Source organism: Corylus avellana, unplaced genomic scaffold, assembly GCF_965113065.1.
Source record: "Corylus avellana unplaced genomic scaffold, dhCorAvel1.hap1.2 HAP1_SCAFFOLD_31, whole genome shotgun sequence".
Lineage (NCBI taxonomy): Eukaryota > Viridiplantae > Streptophyta > Magnoliopsida > Fagales > Betulaceae > Corylus > Corylus avellana.
In genome coordinates this window covers 112,552-122,500 of record NW_028290482.1, presented here as the reverse complement: position 1 = coordinate 122,500, position 9,949 = coordinate 112,552, and positions in this window count along the sequence as shown.

The window sequence follows — 9,949 nt, the reverse complement described above, 5'->3', positions numbered from 1 at the left end:
TCCGGTGAATGGGTCGAGAGAGATAGGGAGGGGAGTGGGATACAGGAAGTACAGTGAACAGTTGAGTGGCTATCCAACCATTCAATCGGCTATGGAGGGAGGTTTCAGCAAGCGGGTAAACCGATGATGACTAGTAAAAACTTAGGTAGGTCGATCGTCGTTCATCCCTCGTGTTCTCTCCCGTGAAGTGATTAATCCCTAAAATGGGCATGCAATCCCTATGGAAAAGCAAGTATTCCGATTGGAGGAAATTTCCACCCCCTCCTGTTTCACCTATCCTTTCATTCCCCAGGGATTCCGTACAGCTAGACAATCACGGTTCATCGCTCGGAGGGAGGGAATAGAAGCAAGCATTTCCCGTTTATCAGTCGGTAATGAATCAATACGCAGGGAAACTTTCTTCCATGGGAATGGCAAGTCTCGGACAGGCTCATATTGGTTGGGTATGCTCTTTTCATAGGCGACTTTCCAGAAGGTCTTCAAGGCGGATATGCTCTTATTCTCAGAAAGACCAAACTTTCATTTTCAGGTGGCACAGAAGGGAGAGTTGGCCGGGTTGAAAGCCTGATTGCATGTGACTGAGTCGGGAGAGGGGGGCGAAGAGATCCGCAACTTTCACTTTGATCTTCGACTTGAACTTTCACTGCAAAATTGCAGTTTTTTTTCCGTCTTTCTTTTTCTAGTAAGATTTCAATATCATCCTTCGATAATCTTTAATCCCCATGTTCGTCATGCTATGAATATAGGTAGGCAAATCACGCCATTTCTTTTGAAGGGTAGCGTTCATCTGATATAATTCACTTTCACTTCGAAAGCATCTTTTGAAATAGTTTTCCCACTTTATTGTTGTTATCCATCAATCGAAGAAGATTCATAATTCACAAGAATTTCTGACGTCCGCTGTCCTCCAAAAGATATTTATAGCAAGCAGCACTACTACTAATTCCCGTTCGATAGGTTCCCATTCGGGGGCTTCAATCAGCATTCGCCCCATGCATCGGGAATTGGATCAAGATCAACTGCTTCTTAAGCTTTTGGATTTGGCTCTCGAATTTACTATTGAAAAGGAAGGGATGTTGGGCGAGGTGATGGCTCTCTTTCAAGATATGCATCTCGAACCAGGTCTCCAACCGGCACTGAAATTGGCCCTGCACTGGGGGTGCCCCTCCCCGGTCTCAAGAACTCGAGCGGTCTTTATAGGTACTGGTAGCCGATTTGGATTGTATAGCTGTTGGGAAGCATAAAGATCGATCAATGTCCAGATTGCAACGCATTAAGATGTCAATGCCCAGTAGTGAATGTGTTCCCGGTGGGTCTATCGTAAGTGTTCTAGTGCAAATCATATCTCTATGTTTTTCAAAGCACGTCAAGACCAAAACAAAATGTCATAATCACAGTGCTTTCATTTTATTTAATATAATGGTTGGGCTTGGACGGAAGATTTTTATAAAGAAGTGAGTGAATATCGATGGCCTTTGTTGAACAGAGAGCGAACGGACGGCAAGTTACTTTGATCTCACGCGGGCCTATACTTCGGCTACTAATAAGGGGGCTGGGCAAAAAGGAGGCTCCTAGCTAAACTTGTTTCGTTCGCGAATGAACCCAACGTCAGGAAATGAAAGAGGCCGCCCTAAGCACCATGCCTGTTTTGACCCTTGTTCCCCTTCTCGCCTCGCCCTATCCGACTGGACACCACATCTCGTCCTCAACTCATTCCGACACTGTAAGATCCTATGGTCACGCCTTAGTCCGAAGGGCTATAGGGCTTTTGAGCATTATTAAGAAATGTGACTCTCCACCTATTTCATTGTGTGCTTACTCCCCTTCTGCGCTATCAAATATCATAGTATATATATAAGACTTTGCTTGCTCCGAGCCATCTTGTTAAGGAAGGGCAGCTGAAAAACCCCTTTCTATTATATTAGTAAAGCAGCAAGAAAACTAAAGCAGCAATCAAACTACTGCAGCAATCAAACTCTTTTATTAGTAAAGAGCAAGAAAACGGATGCGCGTTAGCGCAACGGCTTTCGCGCTAGCGCGCTCGTCCGTTGCTTGTTCGTTGCTAACGCCTTTCTTTATTAGTATTAGTTTAGACAATTAATGCTTTCGCGCTAGCGCGCTCGTCCGTTGCTTGCATTAATTAGTCTATAGCGCAACGGCTTTCTAGCGTTGGCAGCTCAATCCGTTGCTTGTTCGTTAGCGCAACGGCTTTCGCGCTAGCGCGCTCGGCCGTTGCTTGTTGGGTATACACGGTAAAGTTTAATCCGGATGGCTCGATTGACCGGTTGAAAGCACGGTTGGTTGCTAAAGGTTACACACAAACCTATGGTATTGATTATGAGGAGACCTTTTCTCCGGTTGCCAAGATCTCCTCTGTTCGAGTGTTGATTTCTCTTGCTGCTAACCTTGATTGGCCTTTGTTTCAGTTGGACGTCAAAAATGCCTTTCTACATGGGGATCTGCATGAGGAAGTTTATATGGAGCAACCACCTGGCTTTGTTGCTCAGGGGGAGTATCAGGGATGTGTATGTAGGTTGAAGAAGGCCTTGTATGGTCTAAAACAGTCACCGAGAGCATGGTTTGGGAAGTTCTCCGAAGCAGTATTGGAGTTTGGTCTTCACAGATGCCAGACGGATCATTCAGTATTCCATTTGCATACCGATGCGGGTTATGGTTATAATATACTTGTGGTATATGTAGATGATATTGTGATTACTGGGAATGACTCAGGCGGTATTGCTAGATTGAAACAGTTTTTGCAGCATCGGTTTCATACCAAAGACTTAGGCAAACTTCGATATTTCCTTGGTATTGAAGTTGCTAGGTCTCGAACAGGAATTAACTTATCTCAGAGGAAGTATGTACTTGATTTGTTAGATGAAATGGGCCTGTTGGGCGCTCGTCCTGTCGACACTCCTATGGACCCAAATCAGAAACTTTTGAAGGATGAAGGAGAGTTATTCGAAGACCCTAGCAGATATCGTCGACTAGTTGGGAAGCTGAATTATCTGACTATCACCAGACCGGATATTTCATATGCAGTCAGTGTAGTGAGTCAGTTCTTGGAGGCTCCGTCAGTCCCACATTGGGATGCTGTCACTCGTATTGTTCGTTATCTGAAGAGAGCTCCTGGTCTCGGTATATTGTATAGGCGAAATGGGCACCTCAGGGTGGAAGGTTTTACTGATGCAGATTGGGCAGGTTCTCCTTCAGATAGAAGATCTACTACAGGGTATTGTACGTTCTTAGGTGGTAATTTGGTCACGTGGAAGAGTAAGAAAGAGACAGTGGTAGCGCGATCTAGTGCAGAAGCTGAGTATAGAGCAATGGCTCATACTGCTAGTGAGCTGACATGGTTACAACATTTTCTTCAGGAAATTGGTTTTTCGGCTCCTACTCCTATGGAATTCTTTTGTGATAATCAGGCTGCTCTACATATTGCCTCTAATCCGGTATTTCATGAAAGGACTAAACATATTGAGGTTGATTGTCATTTCATTCGAGATAAGATACTGAGCGGAGATATATCTACGCCATTTGTGAAGTCTGGAGACCAACTTGCTGATGTGTTTACAAAGTCTTTATGTCGTAATCGGTTAGAGTTTATTTGTTCCAAGCTGGGCTTATATGATATATATGCTCCAGCTTGAGGGGGAGTGTTAGAAAGGGATAGAAAGGGTATTATTGTAATAAAGGGAAAAAGGTGGCCTCAGAACCTGAAATCGGTTTTCCCAATCAGCATTAGCCAATACCATATCCAGTTTCCTCATAATGGGGCCCTCCTCCCTCCTATTAGACCATGTAAAGAAATGACCCCCGAACTTTAAGTCATCAAGCTCTGCTTCATTGATGCACTCATCAAGGGAGTCCATCCAACTCAGCCATTCCCGAGAACCCCCCACCCTTGAATTCTGGTTTCTGATGGCATTAAAATAACCTAGCACCAGCCAAGGGCTGCCTCTGAAAAGGGAAGAACAAGAAATTAAATCAGCCCATAAACTTTCCCTCTTTCCCTGGCAATTGTCCCCATAGATCACAGAGACAAAACAACTCCACGCTTTTCCTGCCTCTTGAACCCTGCAATGAATTGCCTGTTCATTCTCCTCGATCATGGAAACTGAAACAAAGGCCGGATCCCAACAAACCCTAATTCTACCATTGGGAGAACTGAGATGGTTACAAAAGGCCTCCCAACCCCTCGAAATGTTCTGAAGAACTTTCTCCTTTCCCTATGGTCAAGCAGTTTCACTCCTTATTTACTGCTTTGACTTTGGTCTCTACCAGACCACAAAAGGAAAGCCTGTGCTCTCTTATCCAAAGCCTAACTTCTCTTTGTTTCATATGCTCCTTCGGACCCCTCACATTCCAACAGCCAAAAAAAATGGAAAGCCAAAAAAGGGATTGCTCCAGGAAACCAACTACTTTCTTCGCCCCTTGTTCGAGGGGGAAGAAAATTCTTGCCTTTATTCCCTTTAACTTTAAGGGCAAGGCTCTTTTTCTCAAGAGAGTCGACAACCTTACCACCCAAGGGGTTATGGTCCGGAGAAGCAGTGAGGGGTTCAGAGCTTCCCCCTAACGAAATACCAGTGGGAGTAGAAAAGCCCAAACCAGGTTTCCCCTCAGAATGTTCACCTGTAACAAGAGAAAGATCCCTGTGTATCACAGGGGTATCCGTATACTGTGACCCTACTTCCGAGTTAGAAGGGCCTTCACCCCGCGGGACCGAAGGAGAAGCTGACAACTCCCCAATCATCGCGCCCCCTGACTGTTGAAGGCTAGAGGATTGAGGGGCATTGCCAACAGGATCCTCTAGACGACAAGGAGGATCAGAAATCCTCTCAGGAGAGCAATTCTCAGAGCGGACAGCAACACTAATATTCAAAACCCTCGATGGCTCTTGTGAAGAGAGAGGCAGATCGGAAACTCTGTTATCTATAACATCTTTCCCCTTCCCCTTCTTCTGTACCTTAATCCAATCGCCCTCAGAGGTAGCCTTGCTACCACCCTCAGGTGGATTAGGGGTCACCCGCTTCTTAGACTTAGGACAGGCTGCCAAGGAGTGACCAAACACCTTACAGGCGCTACACATAGGAGGGACCCAATCATATTCAACCATCACAGTCAGCCAATCTCCATTTTCGCCCTGTAAATAAAATTCCTTGACCAGGTTTTAGAGGCATCAACTTCAACACAAACCCTGGCGAAACTGATCCTGCGCCTAGAAGAAGTGTTACCAATGACTCGTAGCCAATGGTCCTGAGGATTCGAACTTCTCTTCAAGAGAAGAAAGGCAAAAAAGAATACTGATTGAGCGTGGGTGTTACAGTTGAAGTTAACAACTGCAATCTAAAAAAAACTGAATCAAGAAGAGGTCAGCTGAGCTCGAGAGATCGGGGTCGAAAATTGCTTCACACTGGTCCACTCGCAACTTACACGGAGCAGGATGGTAATATATATACGCTCTTATGTACTGAGGATGGTACTAAGCTGGTAAATCGGCCCGAGTCAGCTTAATAAGAGTTTCAGTACTAAAGGTCCTCGGAATTCCCGGTCCATTAGTTTCCCTCATAGCTGGACCGGTTGTCTTCCGGTTAGTCTACGGGAAGGGGATCCTATTTTGAAAATATGCTACCAATCAATCCGTGCTGGACCGATCGGAAGGGATCCAATCATACTCTACTCAACTAAGTCAACGCCTATTCCAAGACAAGTCATTCTATCATATTCTGCGGGACGTCTAGTAAAGAAAGCTCAAAACAACTCGTCCTCGAGCTTTTATCAGGGTTCGTTGATCATATTCCGAATTGTCCAAGGTCCAAGAGCGAGACGGTTCAATACGTCTCCTCCAGGTAACAAAAGAAGAGCAAGCAAGATCAGATAATGATTCAATAGAACCTAAAATGGATGGTGATTGCTGGTTCGAAGACTCTTTTCCCTGTATGGACGGACTGACCAGTTTGATATTCATAGGTAACATCATGATGGTCAGAGGCAAAAGATGCGCGCGCGATACGTTAGAAAGGGAAGGCAAATAGAAAGCCCTGATAGCTATAAAGCTAGGGTCCTGATCGAGCCAATGATGGATTTCGGAAGATGAGCTTACCCTGATAATGCAGTTGGAGTAAGATGGAAACCCCCTTAATTCGTCGAGTAAATGCGGTAAGTTTAATGCCTCTGAGATTCAGCAAAGACCCTAGGCAAGGCAAAGGGGAGCCTGGTTCATTAAAGTCTAAGTGTAATAGCACTTCTCAGATCAGGGCAAAAACTGTTTCATCAACGAAGTTCAGTTCAAATCGTCCTATTGCACTACGCAAAGGAGTCAGATCATACTACCCTGGAAGAAGCCTTAATTGGCAAGAGGTCAACGATTGCGCGAAGATTACATAAAAGACATTTCGGTGACTCCCATATCTGATACAGATGAGGTCAATTAAGCCTTTTCAATGCTGCCAACCAAAGGATAAAGGCATGCCGGGGAATAGCTTTCCTCTTACCCCTATCCCTTGCTTGGTTATTGGTCACGAACGGGAATAAATAGGGTTTTATGCAAGGCAAGCAGTAGTCACTCCTGCAGTAACTCCTTTCTTTCCTGTCTCTAACTCAAGTAGTAGTATGTCAACAAGCAATTCAGCATCTTTTTAAATGGGTGGTGGGCAATGGCAACATTTATGTGAAAATTAAACCCAATAAACCTGGGAAGCTAAGCCCCGTTGGTGTCAATTCGGAATACGGATAAGAAAAAAGAAAAAATCCACACTATCATGCTAGAAGTTCACGGTGGTAAGAACCATCTATGTAACCACGATTAAAAAATGCAAGCAAGAGTGATCAACCGCAATTGCAGGGACTAAGGGCTGTCTTTACTCACACAGCCGAAAGATAAGATGCGCTACTAATGCGTCTCAACCCCCCAACACGCCAATACTCGCAACTGGTCGCACTAAGGAACAATGACTACTGACTACTTTGGCTTAAGGCTAGATAAAGACATTGGGTGTAATCGCTCTGGTTCGCTCAGATCCTGCTCTTCATTGAGTTGGCTTTTCCGGAGGGTCCTCGCTTTGTCTAGACAGCGGTACAAGCAGTCCCCCCGTTGGAAGACCTATTTTAAATTTCATAACCTTTTTATTTATATGAACTATATCCACTACACAGACTTTCCGATACAGAAAGAGAAAGAGAAAAATCGCCTACCAAAAGACTTTTTTTCGATCTCCATTCTCTAACGAATATTTCTTTTCTAGTAGATCTATATTCTCTGGAAGATCCCCCTTATCCATCGGAAGATCATTATGAAAAAATGGGTGGAGAAAAATGAGCAACTACCATTTGCATAGACCAATCCTTGACCTCGATCGAATCCCCCAAGCTCACTCGAAAGCCCTTTTTCGCTCTATTCTATAAATGCTTTCGTCTTGGATAAATGCGTATTGAATTGCTTAAGAACGCGTATAAGTCGTTCTAACGCGATCTGAGAGGCTTCGTACTGTCCTTGTTTGGCCAGCCGTCTATTACATAATCTAAGTCAGTCCTCCCTGAAAGAAAAGAAGGGAAACCACTATTCTTTTAGGAATCCGGCTAGCCAATAGAAAGCCCTACTCGTAGAGGCCTTAAGCGAGCATTCAGTAAAAGCAAATACAATACAAGATTAACCTTGCCCTTGTTTACTTTTTTTGGGGCTAGCTAACCATAGAGAGGAGAGCCCGTTAAGGAATGGGCATCTGAACCGGGCCAAGCTCTTAGAATGAATGAGTACTTCGGGACTCTATGACTAACAATCTGAACTGGACTGGTAGTATCCGAATGCACTAAAATTTATTTATAATCGATTGATGCACTTTTCCTTTCCCGGGAAACTAACAAGCCGAGCTTGTTAGAAGGCTGTTAAAAATAGTTATAACCTACTTAATTAAATAGAAAGAGAATGTGGTGGTACCGCCAAAATATGGTCAAAGAATCATTCGTAGGTCTCGGAGTCTCGGTTTTATAGAATCGGAGCAGGCACCAACAAAGAATAGGTTGAATGAACCGGACACCGTACCTCACCCGAAATCCCGCTGCCAAAAAAAAGGAAAGCACCTGCAGCGTACAAGCGGAGGAGTCTTTAGGTAGTCTTTCCCTATTTCCGAGCTTGGTTGGTTAGCTCCTTTCGTACTTGTATTGTATTTGCTTTTCGTTGACTAAACCGCTGACTGGCCGGTTTGCGAGTGATGAACCGATCTCGGGGAAAAAGTCAGACTTGATAAGTGAGTTCAGAGACAGAAGTGGTCAAGGGGCTAATTTACTCGCATGCTTACCGCGGAGCGGAAGTGAGTACTTAAGCGGACTTAGCCGCTGATTGAACTGATCTCGAAGCGGACCGGGTTGCGTCTACGGCGGGAAGGGTAGGATTTGGGTTTGTTGGGGCAAGGAGTAGTTTCTTTTCCGCCAGGGGAGGAACGAATCCACAAATCAAAGAAGTGAACCATGTTGTTCGAAGCGATCCAAGTGAGACTGGGACTACGTACTACGCGAATCAATTATTCGTTCGGTCAAGTCCAATGCTGAGATGACTGGACTCCTCAAAGAATGACATAGGGCCTCGAAAGCCACATCAAGCAACCCTGGAAAAGCACTCGGAAAGCCCAATCGAAAAAAACAAGTGCAAATTATGCCTATATATGAAGCTATGCATAAAGTTCATACTCATCTGTTGACGGAAGCAAGAAAACTACTGCATCCGTTTTCTTGCTGCTTTAGTTTTCTTGCTTTTAAGTAAACCTTTTTCTTATTATTGAAAACTTCTACAGCTGAGGGCCGGGGGTTCCAGATGGGACCTGTCGAAGAGATGGAGGTTCTGAAAGAATCGAACTGCTGGGTTGGGCTTGTGAAGAGGCGGATGAAATAGAATATTGGTTTTATAAGCCAATTATTCAAGGCGGAACATAGCGGGTAAGCGAGATCGAAGGTAAATCCGCTTATTCTGGGCAAAGTTCTCCCGCCCGATGCGAGGGGCAGCCGGAACATAAGAACGCGAGTGGGACGGCTCAAGGGCAGTATCGCCATAGTAGGCGGTTCCACCCACCGGTCATCCCCTCGGCATCTCCATCTCCGCGTAAAAAAGAGAGTTTAGGAGATCTGTCTTCTATTTGATTGCCCGGGGCAATCTACTGAATTGAGCGTTTCACCCCATGCCAGAAATCGGCCAGAACATGACTCCACTACACCTAACAAGTCTTCGGCCCCCGGGTACTGAAGTGGAATGTAGTGTAGGCAGCTGCCCTAAGCTAAGATAATCATTCTACACCTATAAAGTTTGCAGGTGCTTGTAGTGCTTCAAACCGAAGAATTTTGCTTTATTGGTCTTCCCTTATGACTCATTGCATTCAACATAATATGTTGATGATGGAAGGTGGAGTTTCCATTTGACCACCTTTATGACTTCGCACTACAACCGTGGGTCTACACCCACTATCACAAGCAATCGTGGACACGCTCCTCATGGGCACACTCCTATTGACACAAAAGATAGAAGTGAAACTCCCACTATCACCGAGAACAAAAGTGATACATCTGTCATCAATTGGAGCGGTACTCCCACTTTCTGAGAGAATACTATAGCTCTACCATCTCCTGAACCAAAGCCTAACTTAGAAACAGATCCTCAATAAAGGTAATACAATCTGAGCACCAAGACAGATTAAGATAAAATATTCCGAAAAAAGGTATTAAAAGGTATTATTATCGCTTAGCGCTTGTGCTAAGGAATTCTTGGCGCAAGAACAGGATCTTTTTTTTTTCAGTACTGGGAGAGGCACGAGCTAATCCATCTTCTTTTACTGGATGGAGGGAAGGCTGGTGGGGACTAGAATCGGTAAGAGGTCAAACTAGAGTAGAGGTTTGACTAGAAGTAGGAGCGACTTCCCCCTGTTGAAAAGAGGTTACCAGTTGAGAGAGTAGCTGGTGTTGC